The 21674-nt window shown below is 41.4% G+C and overlaps 3 protein-coding genes across 3 annotated transcripts in view; all 3 read left to right on the forward strand.

Moving 5' to 3' along the window:
• Positions 1-21674, forward strand: part of LOC126564882 (protein limb expression 1 homolog) — a 508128-nt gene that overhangs the window by 249551 nt on the left and 236903 nt on the right. The gene's annotated exons all lie outside the window — the stretch shown is intronic.
• LOC126563871 (protein tiptop) overlaps positions 1-21674 on the forward strand; it is a 178904-nt gene that overhangs the window by 16970 nt on the left and 140260 nt on the right. The window lies entirely within an intron of this gene.
• LOC126565129 (peroxisomal biogenesis factor 19) overlaps positions 13009-21674 on the forward strand; it is a 349045-nt gene continuing 340379 nt past the window's right edge. Inside the window, exon 1 of the mRNA XM_050222271.1 lies at positions 13009-13015. The gene's annotated coding sequence lies outside the window, so the exon portion shown is untranslated. The remainder of the gene's footprint in view (positions 13016-21674) is intronic.

Genomic DNA, 21674 nt, shown 5'->3' on the forward strand with positions numbered 1-21674 from the left:
ACCCCTACGTTTTAACGAATAATGTGAAATAATGGCTAATTAGGAGGATAGGCAATTTATCTGCCAAACGGTCAAAACGGTCGATGAGAGTGCATTTGCATATTTTGTTTTCATCCACAGCTTCTTCAACAAACAGTCTTCCATCGATCGGTGTGATCTTTCGGATTCATAACTCAGTACGGAATCGTTGGCTCCCAATGATGCTTCTGTATTGAGGAGTTGTTCAGAAAGTTCCATTAAGTAGCCACTATTTCGCACTTGGCACTATTTCTGCACGATGTTAGTAAACCCTCTTTTACGGTTTGGATAGTTTGTGTCAGGATCAATTGGAATAATGAACATTAGCGACGTGATGTATGAGCCAAGGGTGTTTAACACCAATTCTAGAATGTGAAGAATGTGTGGTTGAATACGAATCCTATACGAAGCAAGAAAGATTTTGTTGTTTACCAATGTCAAGGTTCTTTCGTAAAATTGCAACTTCCAACTGCAACAGAATATGCATACAAACATAAAAAAATGCTGTTTTGTGCAATTGGTAGGTGAGTTCAAAAACCTCATACTTGTCGCCGAGGCATTGACGGTTGTAGAGTCGGCGGGAGATAAAATGATGACAGTAACTAGCGGCAACTCGCGGGACAAACAGTGGATTAGTGGAGTTTGTCAGCTTTCGAATGCCTGCAGTCGCAGCACGGTAGGATATGCACCGGCAATCGCCGACAGATGCAGCGTCATGGCTCATAAATTTGTGCGAAATGATGGCCGATTCGAGCGGATTGAGAGGATCTTCCAGGGGCCGCGATCGTTCGAACGCAAAAGTGACTTTCGTCGATGTGGTGATTATTAAGAAATAATTCGCGATACAGATTGCATTTTAGTACTACGGGCTTTCGTAATGTTGATCCGTTGTTTATTGGTCAAATGCTTAGCTAGCAGTGAAGTGAAGATAAATTCACACAAGGAGATACTTTGCGAATTGGATAACAAACCCGCATAGCTTTTATTTGAAACTAACTAGGATTTTAGTTGTCATCTAATTTTGTTGGTCACAGATATTGTGGGTGGCAATGTTATTCATCACTTACATATATTTTTTTGTGTGGTTCTAATTTATCATAACATATCAGTTGTAACACATGTTTCATCATGTCAGCATTCAATGCTTAAAAACATCTAAGCTTTCCATTCGAAATGTACAGTTGCTTCCGGTAGCACAAAAAAAAACCTTTCAACGATAAACATTGTATAGTTTCACAAGCACCCTAATCTTCAATCACAGCATCGAAGGAACGCTCACGTTTCGGTTCCGAATTTTCTGAAACGAGTTTGAACTTCCGGTTACGCATTGTACGCATATTTTAAACTGTTTTGACACCTATGATAGAAAAAAATGGTAATATTATGACAAAGTGAGCAGAATGTTGTTGCATAAATCTGTGTGATTTTTTTTATTGATTCTATTATTGAACAAGAATAAAGCACAAAGTATTGCAAGTTTAAAGCTAATCTTAACTGGTTAATCGATCAACCACTAATAATTATCTGTACCGCAATAGCAAAACCTCGCCATTTGACGAACACTTACTGTATAAGCCAAGCACATCTAACTCATTGTCTCTAACAGGTGAAGATAAAGATATATACGAAGACAATAAATAATGTTAACGAATACTAAAAGGCCGTCCTTTAAAAAGCAACATACAAAATTTTTATATTTTACCAACATTTAATATAACTTTATAATTTATTAGCTTCAGCTTAGTTTTCGGTACAATAAATTGTCATCTTCTTCAAATCACCTTTATTGCCAGTGACGAGATTTTAAGCAGGATGCTGTATTTTAATCGCAAAAGTCTGGACTTGACGAACAAACCGGTCAGGAAGACGAATCTCACGTTCCCCTAGACACACTTTCGACTCGCTCTGGTTCGATGGAACCGACCGGAAACGATGACACCGTCTAGCTCCAGCCATCCTGTTTTTGTTTAATTTTTTTCTACCGGCTCCTGCTCAACGCTGCACTGGAACTTATTTGCAATTCTACGGTGTGTGGTTTCAGGTTTGAATCGTTGATTCCAATTTCTGTGTTTGCACCGCAGGAAATGGAATGTGACCGTATAATGTGGGCCATCGGTTTTACTTTCAGGATATCCGCCCATCCGAGCTATGCATTCAAAACACGCACATCAAAACAGGCGATATTCTCATCACTCCAAAGTGGCAGCGAATCCGTCCGGTTTTGTACAAAAATTTGTAATTCTAGAGCAGACAGGAAAAGCAACGTCTTGCAGTTTAAAAAAAAAAGGGTCGAAATATGTGCAAATTAAAACGCTCCACTCTACTTACTGCCGCGCGAGGCTAAACGAATATCAAAACGTCCAATGAGATTCTTAATAAATATTTTCAAACAGTTTTAACTCTTGTCACTCAGCTGTCCAGAAACTGTTTTCTTCCGTCAGAGCATAGGCTTATTATGGGGGTTCGCACTGAAGGTGAACTAAACGCGAAGATGACCGGATTGTGGGAAGCATGCGCATGCGTTGAGCGGTTGCTGTTTGATAGACACGTTAAGCTGGATCTGCAGCCTCTGGACCGGGCTGGGAAGTTATGCGTGTAGCGAAAAGGAACTGCAATCGTCCGGTTGACGGTTTAAAAGTGATCTGATGTGGATGTGATCTGCGAGAGTCGAAGCATTCCCTTTTCAAGAAGGAAGAAACGTCAGCTTTGAATACTTGTTTTTGGTGTTTGCCACACCACAACGAGCCCTTCACGTTCGTAGACCGATGAGCTGACCTTGTTTTTTGTGCCGGTTTGCACATCCCGTGAGTCACCGCTCGCCGTGGTGTTGAGGAATCTAATTAAAAATATGCAGTGGATGCAGCAGAAGAAGGTCTGTAGATGCAAATTTGCACGTGTTTTCCGCTTGATGTACCGTTGATGTCGAAAGACAGTTGATGTGATGTTTTATTTTCGCTACAATCATTCAATCAGTGTGTTGGCTCCGCTTGAATTGGTGTATTTTATGGTAAGAATGTTTGGATTTAATATTAGTTTTTTGCCTAAAATTTTGTCACGTATTATCCTTAATACGCGTGTAGAAAGCAACATGTATTTATTTATTTAAAATTTAAATATTTAATTATGCTTATTTGCTGGTTAAAAAGTTTAAAATTTTTTTTTTTTTATGACGGTCCAGTGCCGTATTGTTGTTAAAAAGTTTGTTGCTGCATAAAAAAAATTAAATGAAAAAACATAAAAATGAAGGGAGATATTTCAATCGCTAGCAAAACCGAATACCAATTTTTTTTAATGATGGTATTCGGTTTTGCTAGCGATTTAAATCGCTAGCAAAACCGAATACCAATTTTTTTCATGATGACCTTGACGATCCAGTTCAGAGCACTGTTTCCTATGCTTATCTCACAGCAATTTCTTGAGTACAATAAATCATCCCCTTAATATAACAGAGCTCTACAGCCTGACCAAACACCAAAAATTATACCGTTCCACCGGTAGCGAACAAATTCGTTTGGCCCAGGGTGGTCAGTTTACAAGTGCTCTATGCCGCATAACTCTGCCACGTTCCACTCGCCATAAATCTCAACCATTAGTGTCTGGTAAACCATGCTCACCATCAATCTACCGTCCATCAGTGACCAAAAGCTGTCCTACTTGGAATTAGCAGAGCATCCCAAGTCTTGCCATCGGTGGCGTGACATAATGCCAGCACTAAGTTAGACCGAAACGTTACTACGATACACGAGAGAAAGGGACGTGAAAAGCTATAATTTTCACAAATTTTAGATCGCAAACCCCTGCAAGGTATTTACACTCTGGCACCTCACTCTGACGATCGTTAGCCTGATTGGGGGTTTTACGATAAAGATCTTTGCCCCGGGGGTATGTAACATCGACATCAGGCTGGTCGGCATGTGACGAATGAGGAAACATTCTCCACAGTAGCTGCACAAAACTATCGGTGATGATAGCTGGTTCAACCAGCCAGTACCTCCCCGAAGGTAGGTGCGTGTAATGTGACGATTTTATGAATCTTTCTGAAGGATGCAAGAAGAATGGCTTCATGTTGTAGAGGTACAACTGAGTGTGTTCGAGAAAAAAAAAAACGACAAAAGAGTGCTGTGAAAATCGGTGCAGCATAGTCGTGGTGAGCCACAACTAGCACTCTCGTCGATCGTTTGCCGTCAAGAACAACCTTGAAAGGGAGAGAGAGAGATCGAAAGTTAATTCTGGAGGCTTGAGTGGTTTTCAGCTTAAAGCGGTATAAAAGCTTATAGGGAAGTCGGTAGCACGGTTTAGCTCCAAATTGGTCGTAAAAATAATCATATAATTGCTCAAACAAAAACCGTTAACTTTTTTTAACCTCTAGTGTTACGCTTATATAGACTATTTGCAGTTTAATTTAGCTTTTTTCAGTGTTAAATTCATTGCTAATTTCTGTTTTTGTCTTGAGTGATTTTTCCATCGTATGGTTTTTTTTGGTTCGTGGATTGATTTACAAATCATATATTAAAAAATAGCTCGACCCAGACAATTCATGGAGGTATATTTACTACAGAAAGCACCTATCTTTTGTATCATGCACCGATTTGTCTTTGGATGATTAATTAAGAACAAATTTACACCATGAATTCGCTGGTCAGGTTTGATATTCCTAGCGATCAAAAATGGATGATCGCCATGCATATTAAGCATTCGATTAGTTGCTTTTTAAGACCAGATATCTTCGCTGTACATCACTGTTAAACATTTTAAGTTTCCTTCTAAACATTAGTATTGCTCATTAAGATAAGTTCTTCCATCCAAATGATAACTAATTCGTATGCCAAAACACCTGTTGGAAAACTGATCTATATGATTTTTCAACGCCCCTTCCCCAGTACTGAAGAGGATTGCTCAAAGTAATAACATTATCATAATCAGCTCAGATATGGGCTCTTGGCTCAGGAGTTTAATTCTTCGAAGAAACTTTCTACAATAATGAAGATGTTGGTTTTCCGTTGCAACACGGTTAATGATGGCTTATGTAATTTTCGCTTCCCTGTTTTCCCGAGAAACTATAAATGAAGCGCAGTGTACCAGAAAGAATACATCTAATTATGACCTGTAAATGATAAGTTAATTTATATGTGTAAAAGATAAAATAGTTGTCTCATTCGTTTTCCACATTAAAGAGAAAACACATGTGGAAATTAAGCTTGACCGGAAGATATCAGTTGTTTATGTTTTACACATCACCAATCAAACGGTCCCTAACACAATTCGTAGTATATTTTATTTTTTATTTCGATGGAATGGTCTGGCCGTATTATTCATTTTGTATTTTATTATTATAACAAAAATAGTCTTTTTGCAAGCTGTGTTAAATTTCCATTTGTCCCAGCTAAATCGCAAGCATACAATTAAATAAAATTAGGGAAATTATTATCTCCCTAGAATGTCTTTTTTCTGACAATACGGTGCAAGCCGTCGTACTCAAAATAAAAAATAAATAGATTTTTTTTTCTTTACAAAACCGCTAAAATTGATCACAGAAAAGAGGTTCGAACCTAGCATAACAATAAAACAACACATATAAAGCATTAGACCACAATTATGCAATAAGCCGACGGCATTCTGAAATCGAGTCGAACACATGCAACCAAAATTTGTTTTTGAGTTGGTTTCTTTTGCATCCCTGCCCTGTTCGGAATAGGTTTAGAAACATTCAAAAATTGTTTTATTCTTTTTAAATACATTTTTTTGTTTTTTTTTTTATTTCTTTCCATCCAGCTGTTGTTGTTCACTGCCAAAAGGTTTCGGTAAACACACACCACTGGCACAAGGCAATTGGGTTGTAATTGCACCTTCAGGTGGTTGATCCATCCGCAGACGTGGCGCGAGACGTGATCAGGGGCAATAAAACGGTCACCGGAAGCGACGGACAGAAGTGTGGAGTAAAACCATAATTCATTCATTTTTACAACCGTCACTTAAAGCGCACGCTCCGTGTGGTGCGCGTTACTTTTTTGCCCTCTTTTTTTTTTTATTCGCGATGCTGAAGAAGATGATGCTTATGCTGCGTTTCTCCAGGGGTGGTGAAAGAAAGTGAGGAAAGATCTACCAACACACACACACAGGCACATATACAAGCGATGTAAATGTATGTGTTAATACATTATATATAGAACTAGAAATCACGTTTGCCGTCGGCTTTTTGTAGCACAGATGGTTGATGAATCCCTTTTTTCTAATTTGAATAAAAACTCGATCTAATGCGAACAACATAACTAATGCTAACTAAACTACCGACACACTATGTGACCTTCAACATTTTTTAGTGGAAAGAAAAGACTACCACATGAAATATTCCCCATCTCTTCACATCATCTTAACATCAATTGTACGACGTGGACAGCATATATTCCGGTAGCTTTACGATTGTTGTTCGTGTCACTTAAGGAGACAGTTTTGGAGCATCACGATGTAGGCGACTTTTAAGTATGCCTGAACAAAAGGGAGCGAAAGAGAGGGAAAGGTGCCAAACGGATGCTAATCATGTTGGCTTCTCGTTCGTACTACAGTGGCACGAAGATGTTTAATGTTTTGTTGCATTCTTTACGTTTGTGTGGGTTTTGAAAGCATTTTCTCCTAGTAGGGAAACACTGCAAGCAGACATAGGTTTAAGCGGTATGTTGTGTTTGTGGCGCAAACACACGAGCCTCCCCTAAAAACCGGATGTTTCTTCGTAAAGTAGGGGAAACCATCGTGCATTAGTGTTGGTCATATCGATCAAGGGTGAGTTACTTGTAGGGTAACTCAGCATACCTACGGTACCAACACATACGCAACCAAAATAGCTTCCTCCTTCCTTTGGTTCCGCTCTCCTCACCCAAGCACACACATATACACACAGGTGGTGGTAACATCTTCTCCCCCAAGAAAATCCAAGGGGCAAGTGTCATAGCCACCGTTCGTTACCATCTTTCCAACGCTCAACCCCCTGTTGCCCAACGTTGTTCCAATTCCGATCGAACTGGTCAACCTGGTTATGCTGTCGGTGGGTCGCTAAGGGGAAGACAGGAGGCAAGAGTTAGCAGGCAACAGCGGAACCACCACAAATGACTCCAAAATGCACCGTGCCACATACCGAAGCACCGTTCGGGGGTCGCACATTTCGCACAAACAACAAACCAACCAACCGAACATTGTCCGGCAAACCGCGACTTCAGTCGCTTTCGGACGCCGATCGGTTTTTGCATCCCCTAGCGCAACAAGAAAGTTTGTTCCCGGGGGTACCCGGCCAACTGATGGGTGGTACAGGGTGACATCGCGATTGTCGTGGGGGTAGAAGTTACGCGTGGTGAGAGTCATAAAAAGAAACACATGATTTATGTCGTATCGTTCGTCGACTGTCTGATCAAGCACGACCATGGGACGGGTCGGTTCGGTGCGGTGGATGTGAGTTTGCGTGCGTGTGTATGTGCTATTTTATTTTGTTTTTAAATGTGTATAGGTGTATGTATCGTGTGTGTGTGTGTGTGTAAAAAATATAGAATTGGTAGTTGTTTGTAAAGCATTTCGCTCAATTCGTTTTCAACCGAAACTTCAAGCAATAATCGATTGGTAAGAAACATTCTTGAGCAAACTAATAATCAGAATAATATCCTTGGACGACAAGATGCTGTTGAATGTAATTTCGAATCTTCAACTTAAAAAAGTGGTGATTTTCTCAATTAAAAATAAAAGTTAGTTAACGACCACATCCATCACCGTCCATCGGTGGTGAAGAGCGTTTGCTACTCGAATCTTCCGATGATCAGAATAGCGACCAAAAATAATAACAAATGGCACGCGACAAATATCACGTTTAGCCGGCTTTAGATGACGCACTTTGCCGGCTTTACTGAGCGTAGAAACGAATCTGTAGAATCACATGTTCCTGCCACACCCTCTCGCACGTCTAGTTGCACACGCTTGCTTGAACAACCACCCTTTTTGCTAACCATATGGTATGAACGGGGCAGCTGCCTTGGTTACGAGAAGCAACAGGGGCAGGAGAACCACTTCCCTTCACTTCTTCCATCAATCTACCTTACCATTCCGTTGCGCGGTTGTGCATTCTATTGGCGAGTTTGTGGTCGTAAAAGTGTTTGATTTGTCCCGTTCAACCCAGTGCACTAGCAACAGCATCAACAACATATCGGATCATAAAATAGTATACCGGCAATGCAAAACGAGCGCGAAACAAGTGGGAAGGAGGCACAGAAAAGAGAGCAAAACCCAACCCCAAGCACGGGCGGGAGTTCAAAAGAAGAGTAAATCGGGAGAGTAAAACCCCGGAGTTAGTCGGATAAATGTCATGGAAAATGGATTAGGGCAGAGGATGAATGGCAAGTGAAGAAGGTCGTTGCAGTCGCCGTCATCCCTACGCAGTTAAACGTAGCTGGTGTGCGTAAGCCGGTTCACACCGTACAAACACACACACACGCGCGGTCGGAAGGGTGTGAGCGAGGGTGCTTAGCGTAAAAACATTCCTTCTCTGCCCACAGACAGTTCCACAACTGTCTCCCGGGCGTTTGGGAAATCTGGGTGGAAAAAAGAACCCCAGAAGGTTTGATCGGAACGCGTGGATTTATGTTTATTTCGTTTTTCCTTTCGTGTTTTCGGTGAGTTGGGGCTTGTGGTCGCGAAATCGTCGAAATATGTTGGTATTGTTTCGCTGATCCAGTCTCATTTCATCGTCAACAACAACAAGTATTGCTTTTGTTGTTATTCATCCCTCGATTAATATTTCCATCAGTTGTTTTTCTGTAAGAAAAACGTCCCAGTGTAAATTTGATTCATATCTCTCGCCAACAGATGGCAGCACCGAGCATGACGTAAAGACAGCACGAATATAAAATTTAAAATTGTGACGAACGAAACAACGATGTTTTAACGCTACTATTCAGCTTAAAACGTTCCATATGCAGCCAATACTTCAGCAGCTAGCGATTCAATTCTAGGCACCATGGCTCCTGAAGTTCGTCAAAGTCGGTTCACATAACTTTACATCATTTTACGAGCATAAAACCAAGTCGAAATGGATTGTGGTGTCGGGGATTGATGGAAGCAAAATTGGTCATTATCACAGTGCAATTTGTGAACCAAACCGCTATACGGACGTGAAGTAGAAGTTGTTCAGATTATGCATTTTTAATTACAACAAAGGCTGTATCCACTTTGCATTGCAATTGAAAAGTAGAGTTCGTTATCGTTGATTTTTGCACCACAGACCTATCAACAATGATTACAAAATAAGCGTGTGTCTATCAAGAGCCTTTTATGGAGCGATGGCTAGGCTCGTGGGACTTGCGTCATGAATGTCGTTTTTATTGTATTGCAAGCTTAATCTATGTTTAAATGATGCATTTCGACCGCAAATTTGGGTTAAGTTTTCAATAGGATAATTGCAAGAAAATCATATTTTAATCTTATGAATTATGCATAGCTCATTCGATAACAATTGGCTTATTCAAATAACTTTTTGGATGGGAAAAAGTGTCTTTAAATCCTCATAAATGATTATTCAAATTCCTTGTTTCTGTAACTATTACAAATAAATTCAAGGGAATAAAGGGACGGTGATGATGGCAAGACTTCATAATAAAATTAGAATTGCTGTCTTTATTTTATCTAAAACTTGCGACTTGTTGCGACTAGTGCTCTTGGATTGATTTCTGTTTGATCACAATTGTGAAAATAGACCACCGTTTTTACATTGTTTTCATAAGTAATGAATTGCGGACGGATTCAACGACGCAGCGTGTAAAATATTACGATAAGAATGACGGATTACTGACGTGATTTGCTTTCATGGGTGGCCATAATAGATGAACGTTTTGATAGAATGGAAAAGTTGACACACGAGCAACGCATGTGTTTCACGTACGACTACGGCGACTAGTAACAAACAACTGGAGCAATGGAAGGGAAACCGTTTAATCAATGGAACGTCACGTTTCGCAGGACATTACTGTCATCTATAAATCAGTGCATCACACACGGCTTTGTAATGCAGGCGAGTTCCGGTGCATTTCGGTGTTATCTTCGTGCTTCCTTTCCTCTTTGCATGTCACTCTTCTTCCTCCATACCCATCACTATACACACGAGAACTGAAATCACTCCATCTTTGGATGAGGATGGATTCTGGTCAGATATTGCCAGGCGAATTTAAAGGAAGATGAATGACGAAAATGGTTGAAATGTTATCGGAAAATTTATGACGCAACCCGAAATTAGAGTTGCTCATCGTCATTATTTTCCAAGTGTCAAATCGAATGAACGATGGCTAGAACAGTAACCGAACGAAAGTATTTCCTTAATTTACAGATTCTTTCATGAAACAGTGGATGTGGTTGATGATGTAGAAAATCAAGAAAAAGATATGAAAAATGTTGTTGTGAAATCTTCATGAAACAAAGATTCGTTTTGGATTTATGACATCTAATTGAAATTTAAGTATCATTCGAAATAACTCATAACCTTCAGAATGACTTCACAGTCTGACCATAAACAGTTTATAGAAGCAGTAAAACTTACATAAAACCTTCAAAATTTTCCGACCAAAAACTGTGTCGATCTATAAAGAATGTCAATGGGGTTCAAATAACCTACTGTAGAGGTGTCTTCCGCCAGATCCCATGCTGTCGGCATCAATAAAAGTGCTAAGCTGAGGCCGGTCTTTAAATTTGCTTATAAACGCTTCAATTCGATCCGCATTCGAGCAACGATGTCGTTTGAATGAAGCCGCGTTGTTCCCATTGGTGTGGAGTCGTTGTACTAGCCGAAAAGATTGATGGTGTCCAAACAGATCTCCAGGGAAAAGAAGATCACCCGAATCATATAGAACCGTTTTGATGAAACTCTTCTCTGCTGGCTTATAATTTACATTAGTGACCATCTGAAATGAAAACAATTTTGCCGCGATCGATCCGTGATCCAGCGTGTCGATCGTGTTGTTTTAATCAGCTTCGGCGCACTAATATCCTGTGCCAGGGCCGCCAATAGTCAGTCCGTAAAATCTCGTATCCCGACCATTCGATCATCGCCGGTCCCAGCAACGAAAAGAGGTATTGAGAACGACACCGATTCAATAACAATAAATCCACCGACAGACACATCCTCTCTCCCAGTTCCGAACGGCTTCGTTGGAAAGCTGCTGGAAAACAGGTAGATTGGATTTGCTGTGTGAACGAGAAACCGGGATAAGATGGGCTCTTAATTTGTGATCATGGTTCGATCGAGCCCATCAGAAACTCATCTACTGATCATTGTCGGTCCTGGTCAGCGATGCTTCACCTGGCAAGCGCGCCAAAGCACGGTTCGAGCCAATGGCGATGAATGGCATGTGACGGTGGAGCTCTGCGATCGTTAACTTGGTTAGTGTTCCTTTTCGAAATGGAAAAGATGGCAGTTTGGATCAATGAAATGTTGATTAACATTAATATCCACCATGGCTGCCGTGTCAGTGTAGCACGCAGACTGGTGTTTGTCGATGCTTCCTCCGAGCGGAGGTTAGCGGTGGGATATTGGGTGGTAAGCGACATAATTTGTGGGCTTAAGAATCGTCATTTTTATCATCTTGTCGGTGCTTTTGTGACGTACAAGTATGTGGAAGAAGAGAACAAAGAGGAACTGATAAATAAAAAGCGATGCTGTACATAAAGCAAACAGAAGGACTTGATCATGGATGAGGTGAATTTTTCAATTTTGTGGCTCGCTGACCTTAAAACAAAAGTGTCCATGGACATGCAAATAACAAATGGCACGTCGAAAAGCATAAAGGAAAACATTTTCTAAAGTGTGAAGGGCCGTACAGTGTTAAAATACATCAATCAGAGCTAAATATAAAAGATTTTATGATGACTTCCCATAGATTTGTTCTACTTCGAACTTCCATTGCCTTCGATAATCCGCTTCCGAAGACTTTCTGTGTCAGGATGAGGAGATATTGGAACGCATTCGTCCGCTGGCTCATGTCTTGCGTGTACCATCTCGATTCATGTTGTGGTGCATGTCTCCAGGCAACAAAAAACAAGTTTTTTTTCGATTTCCTCCCTCCTGATAGTTGCACTTTCCACCCGAAGATTGAAGAGCTGAAATTGGACGTAACGGATGGAAAACGTATTAAGGACGATCGAATTAAGAGCTTTTTGCTTTGATGAGGATAAGATTTGTTGCTGCAGTATTTGCTATGCTTGATGAAGCTTAGCACTCTTATGGCAAATAATGTGTGTCGCTTCGATCGCCAGCCATCGCCCAGAAGGAGGGTTGACAAATGCCTCTCTCATGTTTGAGTTCATTGGTTGTTTTAAGAAGATGGACGTTAGTTTTGCAGAATTAGGACAACGATAAGTGATTGTGAGAACGAACGTATGTTAACAGGGGGAACAGACAGAGAGGACGAGCAGCAGCTTGTGCTGTTGGTGGTCGAATTTTTGAGCAGACACAGGACATACTTCTCGAGTGGCGATTCTTCATTCGAACTCGGTGTTGCGTTGTCGTAGAGGATGAAGGAGAGTCTTCTGCTGACCAACAAGGATTGTGGGTCATGCTGTATCGTTCTTTCGATTGTTGTGATTATTTGGAGAGTTGATCTTATGCAGATTTGAAATGCAAATCAGCAATGAGAGATTATCCTTAAAGAAGAGGATAAAAATCATTTGATTGGATAGCTTCTTTCGTTCCAAATAATGCGATTGTTGTGTTTTGAAATAAGGTTATACCAAAATGTGTTAAAAGCAATTAGTTTGTTTAAATGTTTAAAATTTGATGGATTTCGTTGTTTTGTTTTCTTATCCAATGTTATCCACTGTGTATCGAAGAACAGAAGAAAAATGCATTTTGAACGAAAGTTAACAACAGCAAGACTACAGCTTTGTAATCCTGAAACAACAAGCTGCCATCAACAAAATATCCCAAAACCCTATACAGATAACTCAAAGATCTATCAAAACGCGCCAAAGTCAGTAGGTGACATGTCAAACAGTAAAAGCAACGGATATTGAAAACCTCAGACGCGTGCTATCAAACAATGCAACGTTCAGGTCCTGTAACGGTGGAAGGATAGACAAAAGGAAGTTCGTACTTCAAACCGCAATGCAAGGAGAGACACAACGGCCAACCATACTCACGAGATCCACGCTGATGGATCCATCGATTCGTGTAGAATGAGAAGGATTTTGATTTATGTCAGCAATCCGATTGGAATAATACATCACGAAAATGTGTTTGTTTGAAAAATCAATTCTTCATCCAAGAATCAAGAACGGATTGGGGGTGCCATTGGCATGAAAGTTCTCTCGTTTGTGACAGAATTATGGTTTTATTTGTGACTTACATTCGAAGCATTTTAACTTGATTACTAGTTGGCTGTCTATCGACATTATTTCGAAGCCAAATTCTACCAAATAAAGAAACATTTTAGATGAGCATTTCTATGCAGATCATTTAAGATAATTTGTAAGATCAATAGTTTGTTTATGCTAAGTCGTCTTCATATCTCAATAATTAGTTTTAGCTTTCCTTGTGATTTTGATTAAATATTGCTCTTGGAGGATTGCTTTTAAGAAGATATCGGTACTCTGTGCTCTTTTGTATTGCGACACCAAATTTAATAGATTACACAAAAATAATACATTTTTGTACCTTGTGAAAATCCCCTAACTCCTTGAATACTTCCCGAATTTCCTAGCACCATTGACTAAAGTTTTAATCCAGCAAACATTTGGAATCATTCGATCATGTTCAGTTCTTCTAGACACAGCATCTATGAATGCACGAATCAACATATCATCGGACTCTTACTCGACCTTGCGTCAGGACGATTTACTGAAACAATGAAAATGACAAGGAACAGTAGAACGACGCAACATCAAACGTTTTATTTTATTATTTCCGGATTAAAATGTCAGCAAGATTAGGCCCGAAGCGTGATTGCTGAAACTGACGTAAGAACGGATGAGGTTGGTGGTACAGGTGACCGGACAGTAGATGCTTCGAGCACAGTGATGTGATGTACTCATTCGACGCAAGATGAGAGAGTTTTTCCCCACTAAAACTAGCAGTTCTTCAAAGACATTCAACGATGGCAGAAGAAGTCTTTGATAAGGCAGGATGTAAGAGGAATGTTGAGACGAAAAGGACGTATGAATTAAATTAATGAAAGAGTAGCGGAGAACATGTTTACATTTATCATGACATATGGGAGTACGTTTGATTTCATTTTAATGTTCAATACCATCAACATTCTCATTCTCTGGAACAATAAAAATGCATTTTTTTGCAAATCCTTCCCAAACCTCTACTCAACCGTCACAACTGCTTCAAGATGCTTAACCTGCTAGTCGCTTGCATCAGCGATGGATCATCTCGCGTGTGCTTTTGCAACATGTGTTGAGACGCTAGAAATGTGAACAGCTGCTCGAAGCTGTAGTTGCATCTGGACGATTTTAAAGCAGTACAGTTTATTCATTGATTTATGCGATGAACAAACCACAGTCATCTGTCAGTCAAAGTAGTTTGACTGATTAGCTCTTGATGTATTCTGAGCTGCTTTGTTTACGTGATGGACCAAAGCCCGTCTCTATACCCGAATACATACCAACACTCATTAGACTCTCGGATGCATTCTTAGTCCGTCAAAACGCCTGGAAACCATTGATACACGAAATCAATAATGCGAAAATGGAGCGAGGTCGATGCGTGCAGTTCGGTAGTGAGAAAAAGCTCAGTCCATTTGAAACCACAATTTGCGTTTTATGGCGTCGTGTTCTTTCCCGATGACTGTGCTCCAAGCAAGAGTCGATAGTCGTCAAAGGGCGTACGACCGACTTTCACTGTCGTGGTGAGCAGAGCCTTCGTCATGCAACAGGTTGATTTTCGCGAGTTTCGCTTTCTACGGTTGAGACTGTTTGCATCGCAGGAATTGGAGAATCGGTTCGAATGTCCTGTTGACGCGAGAAAACTCCGCTGTGCGTGCGTGGGTGCATGCGTGTCTGTGTCTCACGGGCTTCAAAACTGTTTACCATATTTTGAATGAATTATTTATGATGGATCCTTTGCTAACAGTCTATTGGGGAATTTTTCAACGCATAGTCGAGGAGAAGCTTGATAAACGGTCATGGATAGCAGTCGGGAACTACTTCCGGTAACACATGTGTTGCAAATTACACACCAAATTGTGGCACGTGTTCAGGCGCTTGTTTGTGGATGAGGTGAAGACATAAGTTACTGTCTGGAAGAGCATCGGAGTGTTGTTGTCTACTTGTCTTGTTGGAAGTACTGGTGTTTTGTGGGTTAACAGACCTTTTCTCTTTGGTTTTTGTAAGTGTTTTTTTTGTTCTCAATTATTCCCAAAATATTTTTGGATACAAATTTATCGTTTTTTATTACATGGTATTTAAAAATATTTCTATCTGAACCAAGAATGTTCGACTCCTCAACACGATACCGACGATCTTGACAAAGTGAAGGGATCATTTTTTTGTCAGAAACTGTTCAAGGATTCCTGTGAAGATTGTAATTTGCATAATCACAGAAACACGCAGGACGATGGAACAGGAGGAAAAATGGACAAGGAAAAGGTACTTGAGTTACGGTGAGATGAACTGTGGCATGAAATTGTCACTTGCTGATGGTGCAATTTTACACTCCCACAAGAAGCTGATGATGATTTTTTATGCGTTGAGTGAGTAGCTGAACTGATGAAAAACGAGTCAATAGTGATTGACCTTCCTAGAATCTTCGAGAGAGAGACATGCTTCAATCGAACCCGAATTGCTCGCATGTCCATTGTAGTGATTAAGAAGTGGTTCTGCTAGACTTAGAGAAATAGGTAACAATGAAAGGAATAAGTGAAAAATCAGGCGAAAGTGATTCAAACCAACACCCTCATTTACACATATCAACCAAAGGATCTACAAAGACATCGCCATAGTTCGCTTCATTTTTGCATTATGCTCTATATCGAACTGTCAGTCACACTCCAGCTAAGAATGATTGAAATGTTTTCCTTTTGCTGCCCAGTAAAACTTTCATTCGTTGTTAGCAGTGAGAAGATGGGAGGATAGAGCTGTCGTTAAAATGAGGATAGCAAGTCGTTCGAAGTTGAAGACGCTCACACTCGTCCAACTAGAGCGAAAGCAAGGTGTGTAAATATATGAGTAGTTTGGCCCAATAGAGATGAGTTCGTGTTTGAGACCGGCTTCCGGCTTCTTAGAGGCGAGATGAATAACTGAGAAGCGGTTTATTCCGCGAGAGTGAAGAACTGTCTGGCACTGGCAGACATCATCTTCCATCACCACATTGAATACCGTCTTGAAGGATGTTTGAAGGATTGGAATGAAATAAGGGGAAACGCTGTTATCATCGTACAAACGAAACTACAGGAACGGGAACAAGGGAAAAAGAACTAAACTCCAGTTTGGGACCGTTCCCTGTTGTTTGCTTAAAGTGAGTATCTTTACCTGATAACAAAATTCGAATATAGGAACTATTTATCTCAAATGAAGTGCACAATTTCAAGTGGCAAATATAGTCGAAATTGTCAACATTTACTTCGGCTTAATGCGATTTAAGTTTTATTAGGTATTGTTGTCCCGATTGTCACTTGCCTACGTTTAATATAATATTTGCAGAAAAAATGTAACAAACAGTTAGTTATAACAGGCAATGCATTTGCAATGTTAGGTCAAAATATTTCTGTTTTGTTAGGTCAAACAGTTTTAAAAAAAGTGTTGCTCCTTATTGATCGTTTTGATATTTAGTAACTGATTTTAAGAAAAGCAATATGTGGTCTAACGTCGACTGTAAATGTTATTTGCTGTTTATCTTAAAATTAACGATTAATGTGGCCGACGAGCCAACCCTTGTTATAACTGGATTAATCAGCTGGAACCTTGCTCTGGACCAGTTCAATCAACGATACCGGATATTTGTGTATTTCTTGCGTATTTTCATTCACAAGCCGCGAGAAAAAGAAATGCAAAAGAGGAATGCAACGATAGAGCAGCAGTGCCCGGTGACAACTTTAGCAACATCGAACGAGTTGCTTGCATGGGTTTGATTGACAAGCAGTTTTGCATCAGGTCGATTTGAAGCGAACGAAGCAAATGATGCATCACCAAGGGCAGCGTGTACCGAGGTGGACAGTTAATCCGTCATCATTGATCTTGTTTCGAATTGCTTGACGTTTTCCGTCGCGTCCGTCCGTTCCTTCCACCTGAGATCTTGCGCTTCAATTCATTGATGTCACATCGATTGGCGAGTCGTAGCGCTGGGCGAAACTGGGCTCTGGGTCCGCGATGCACTGAAATTGCAGTATTCAACCGTATGTAAACGAAAAACTTCATTCGCTGCTAACACTTCCGCCCGGCCACCAGTACCACCGATTCTCTGTCGAGCGGTAAAATAGCATTAAAATGTCAAACGTGTGATGATTTGTTTGATTGATAAGGGTTCTCCACACTTTTCGCCAGCACGGGAGAGAGGGCAGCGCGTTTTTATTTGCGTGTGTAGCGCGTTATTTTTTGCTTAACTGTCCATTTGCTTGCTCAGCCGCGCTCGAATCCTAACCAATCTCGTCCATCAACGTCAGCACTTGAGCTGTCTCGTTGATTTCGCTGTCGATCGAGTTGCATGCAAATGTTGGACCATTTGCCACCTCGTAGTCGGAGTTCGGGGTGTGCTGGAGGAGGAGGACCATCTGAGGTGGGTGTTGGATAGCTTTCTCGGCGTGTTTGTTGGGGTGACATGGCATCCGGCTGGGACGGGTGGGAAGATCAGATCGATCAAAGGTAAATGGCACGCGCTGGGATGGGCTGGAATGGGCTGAGAGGTGGAAATGAATACGTCGTGTGTGTCAGAAGACATCAAAAAGAAGTTTTTGTCCATTGCCCTCAGCTTGACCGATTGGAAATTGGCTGAATCCATCAATTTATATACTTGTGATGATAAAATTGAACTCACAAACGAGAGATTGGCACGCGCAATAATACATTGTATTGAAAAAGTATTTAGCGTTTAAGTAGCAAACCTATAAAAACGCTTCTTTTGAAACCCCTCACTTCCAAAAGAAAAGAGTTTAAAGTAAGCTGAAACATTATTACACTTTTGTCACGTCTTTGTCACTCTCAGTTTTTCGTTCATTCCCCATTTGAATACGAACATCGATGACAGTCGAATGTTCGAACGCACGTTTATAATTATTTAATCAAACAGATTTATACTCATCGATTCGACTGGCGATGTGTTTTATGAGTGCACCGATGAGTTTAATGTATATTGAGTTTGCCTTGAAGCTCTGCATTGTCCAAATACAGCAGATCTCGGTGTTCTGTGCGAACGGATTTACGGTCACGGCGCTCAAGCGGACCGGCGAACACTGCACCAGCGATGGGTGAATGTTGTTTTATTATCCCATTTTAAACAGCGGACGGATTGGGATGAGTTTCCTGGCATGCGAGAGGGGTTGCGTGCGTAAATTTATAACCAATCTGTACATCAACCGGATCTCTGATTGATGCATTACAATAATTATTTGCAATTCTGATGGTCAGCCGGTTGCGCGAGAATGAGTGGCATCCGCATTTGTACGCATTTCCACTGACTGATGTTGTCACGGATGTGATGGTGGGTTGGTGCACTTGCACTTGCACTCGCCTGTAACTGGATTCCGGGTGAAGTAAATGCGTTCATCCTGATCGATTTGCCCCTCGCTTCCGGTCGGCATTTGATAGCCCGACCGGTTTATGATTGTATCTCAGCACCGGTGGCACCGAAACCTGCTGAAACGATGTGCGATTAGTTCAATTGATGCCAAAATAACAAACCAGCGACCACCACAAATAATCACAAACGAGTGGATTAAATGGCCTTCGTGGTGACACGTTCACTATATCACTGCGGAATATGATAGTAATGCCGGCCAACTTGCCGTCAGTCTCCAGCAGTCCAGCAGGGTGTGACATTGAATCTTCCCATCCAGGTTGTGATGCAGGCGTGAATGCAGCAAACGTCAAATGATTTCATGAAAGAATGATGCATATGACAGTGATTATTACGTATTTATGATAACAATAATGATTGCGATTGTTCATCGATAGCATAAATCTCGGCTCAGTACGGCAAGGTATCAGTTCAACCATGGAGCCCAGGACGAGACTCTATTCTCTGCTTCGGAAAGGGATGTAGCGTGTCAGTGAGTGCAATGGTTGGGAACCGCGTAAAGGACGGTGAGTCAATTTGATAAAGAGGAAATCGACCACCAGTATGCGGGATTTGCATTCGGTTGCAATGCAGCCAGGACAAGGCCCTTTCGAACCATACTCGCACTGATAAGAGTGATAGCCGTAAACAATTCGACTGATGAACTTATCCGGATGATCATTGTCAATGTGAAGCGAAGATCAAAAGGATTAAAGAGTCTAAGACGATGGCCCAGAGAGGGATGCAGATGTCAGTAGCTACCAATGCTGGGTAGGTTTGTTGGCATGACCCAATCATATGGAGATTAGCTGCCCTGGAGATGGCTCATGAAAACACACAGTCGCACACGGCCACAATTGTGAGCAGAGATAGTTCTAAGGTCCAGCTACACGGCATGCTGCCAATGTGACTGCAGCTTGGACTGCTGCATTATAATTCAAAATATGGACATCTGGACGGATTGGATTTGATTTATATTGAATTCGAGAAAATTAAACGAGATTTCACCCATTGAAGCTTCGCTTTCACCCCCCAGCTTCGCTCAAGCGGATGTCCTTCAGTACCCAAACGCAAAATCTCTGGCCGAATCTTGAGCCTGGGAACAGTCCGAGCTACAAATCGAGCGCACCCAACGATAGTTATTATAATTTATGTATAGAAATTGTTCCGACGTTGGAGAAATTCCTAATCACTCACATCAGCCGGTGCCAGGTCCGGTCGGCCAGTTCGTCGAAGGTGTTTCGTTTGGGCTTTACGGTAGCGGTAAGCAATATTTATTGACAGTCGAATAGTAGCTCCCAAATGCATGTGGTGAGCTGCGTGGATGTCGTTGCCTTCGTGTTGCTTCCAGCAAGGTGACTGCAACGCAGTCTGTGCGTTGGAGTTTCCGATGGGACTAGCTGGCTCCGATGCTGGCTCCATGTACGTCTGTAAATTATTATATGTATGTACAGATAATGGCAAATCGGGGCAATTAGAGTCATGGATGCGTCGCTTCGACAACAGTAGGTGCGTTTTACCACATAATCAAATTGCTGCACTTCATGGATTGCATTTTACTGATGCATTTCATTCGAATGTGTTTGTCTGCCTGCTGTTTTTCATTGGATCTTTATTGTAATTGTTTTGTTACAGTATGTCAAATCAAGCATTGTGCGTGTGTTGAGTTTTATTGATTTTTGTCTCGTTTGTTTTATTTATAGTTTCGCTATTTGAAGATTTCTTAAAAGAAGTTAAGATTGTTTGACTAATTTTGTCGTAGAGCATGACAAGCGGACAAATTGACATGTTTTATTCGACGCTAGCTCATCTCCTGTCCGGCCACGAGCATCACATGAAGAATATTTCGTCTCATCTGGAAGAATAGGAAAGAACCAGAACTGAAGAAACATGCTCTGTCATCCTCGTTCATTTCAGTTGCCATCAAACCGGACCCTTACCGTGCTGGATGGATGATGGGTGTGCGATTCGTCCATCTCCATCCATCCAACGGATCAATCCATCGAAGTAGAACGATTCGTCCGGTGCCAGACCGGCAGACAATTTTTGTTTCATCCATTTCCACTTCCCTTCTCCACCAACGCAGCTCCGACTCGATGTCCATTCTAGTCCACGAATTGATTGATTCGTTTTGTCAAGTTCGATAGTTTCTAACGGTGCGCATCACATCTCGCGCCGGGGGAAAGACTGCGGACTCCTCCTGGACCAACTGGAATGATGATTTCTGACGCGGAAAAGTATTTTGTGATTGGAGTGATAAGGATTTGGCGATTCGTGCGCTATGTGTCAGTTCTGTTTGAAGAAGAGGCGTCCGGGGTGCTGGCTGAGCATCCCCATCCCGTTGTTTCCGAACACCGAACGGCTTGTTACTGGATCGATATGAAGCGTAGTTGATTATGATTGTGATGAAGATAGAGAGCCATTCGTCGATTTGAAGGCATCTCTCCAACGGAATCGAAATCGACGGTAAAGAGGCCTCTCCATCAAACATCAATCCGCTCGCTCGGATGAAGGGTTTTCGAAGACGATTTGGCTCGAGACTTGGATTTGGCTCGCGTGATGCTGGTGGCTGGATGGGAGACGGCTAGCGACGGGCTTTCCATCATCATTTCCATCATTATCGTCATCATCATGTGCGCCGGTGTAGTAAGTAGAACAGAGCTGTTATTCTTTTCATCAGTCGGTAAGGATCAACCGCCTGGACGGACAGCTGTGTGATCGGACTGAGTGATAGAAAACATCAAAAAAGCATGGTCGACTCATGGCGAGGAGCGTCTTGACGGACGTCCCTAACCCATTCCTTTTCCGTTTCTTATGCTGCTAATCCTATCATAGGTTCTTGCTTCACGTGGTCAGTGCTGTTCTACTTGTGAGAACATTCTCGTGGTAGAAAGAGTTTTGGGACGGTTCGAATGCTTCACCCATT

The sequence above is a fragment of the Anopheles maculipalpis genome, chromosome 3RL (assembly GCF_943734695.1).
Source record: "Anopheles maculipalpis chromosome 3RL, idAnoMacuDA_375_x, whole genome shotgun sequence".
NCBI lineage: Eukaryota > Metazoa > Arthropoda > Insecta > Diptera > Culicidae > Anopheles > Anopheles maculipalpis.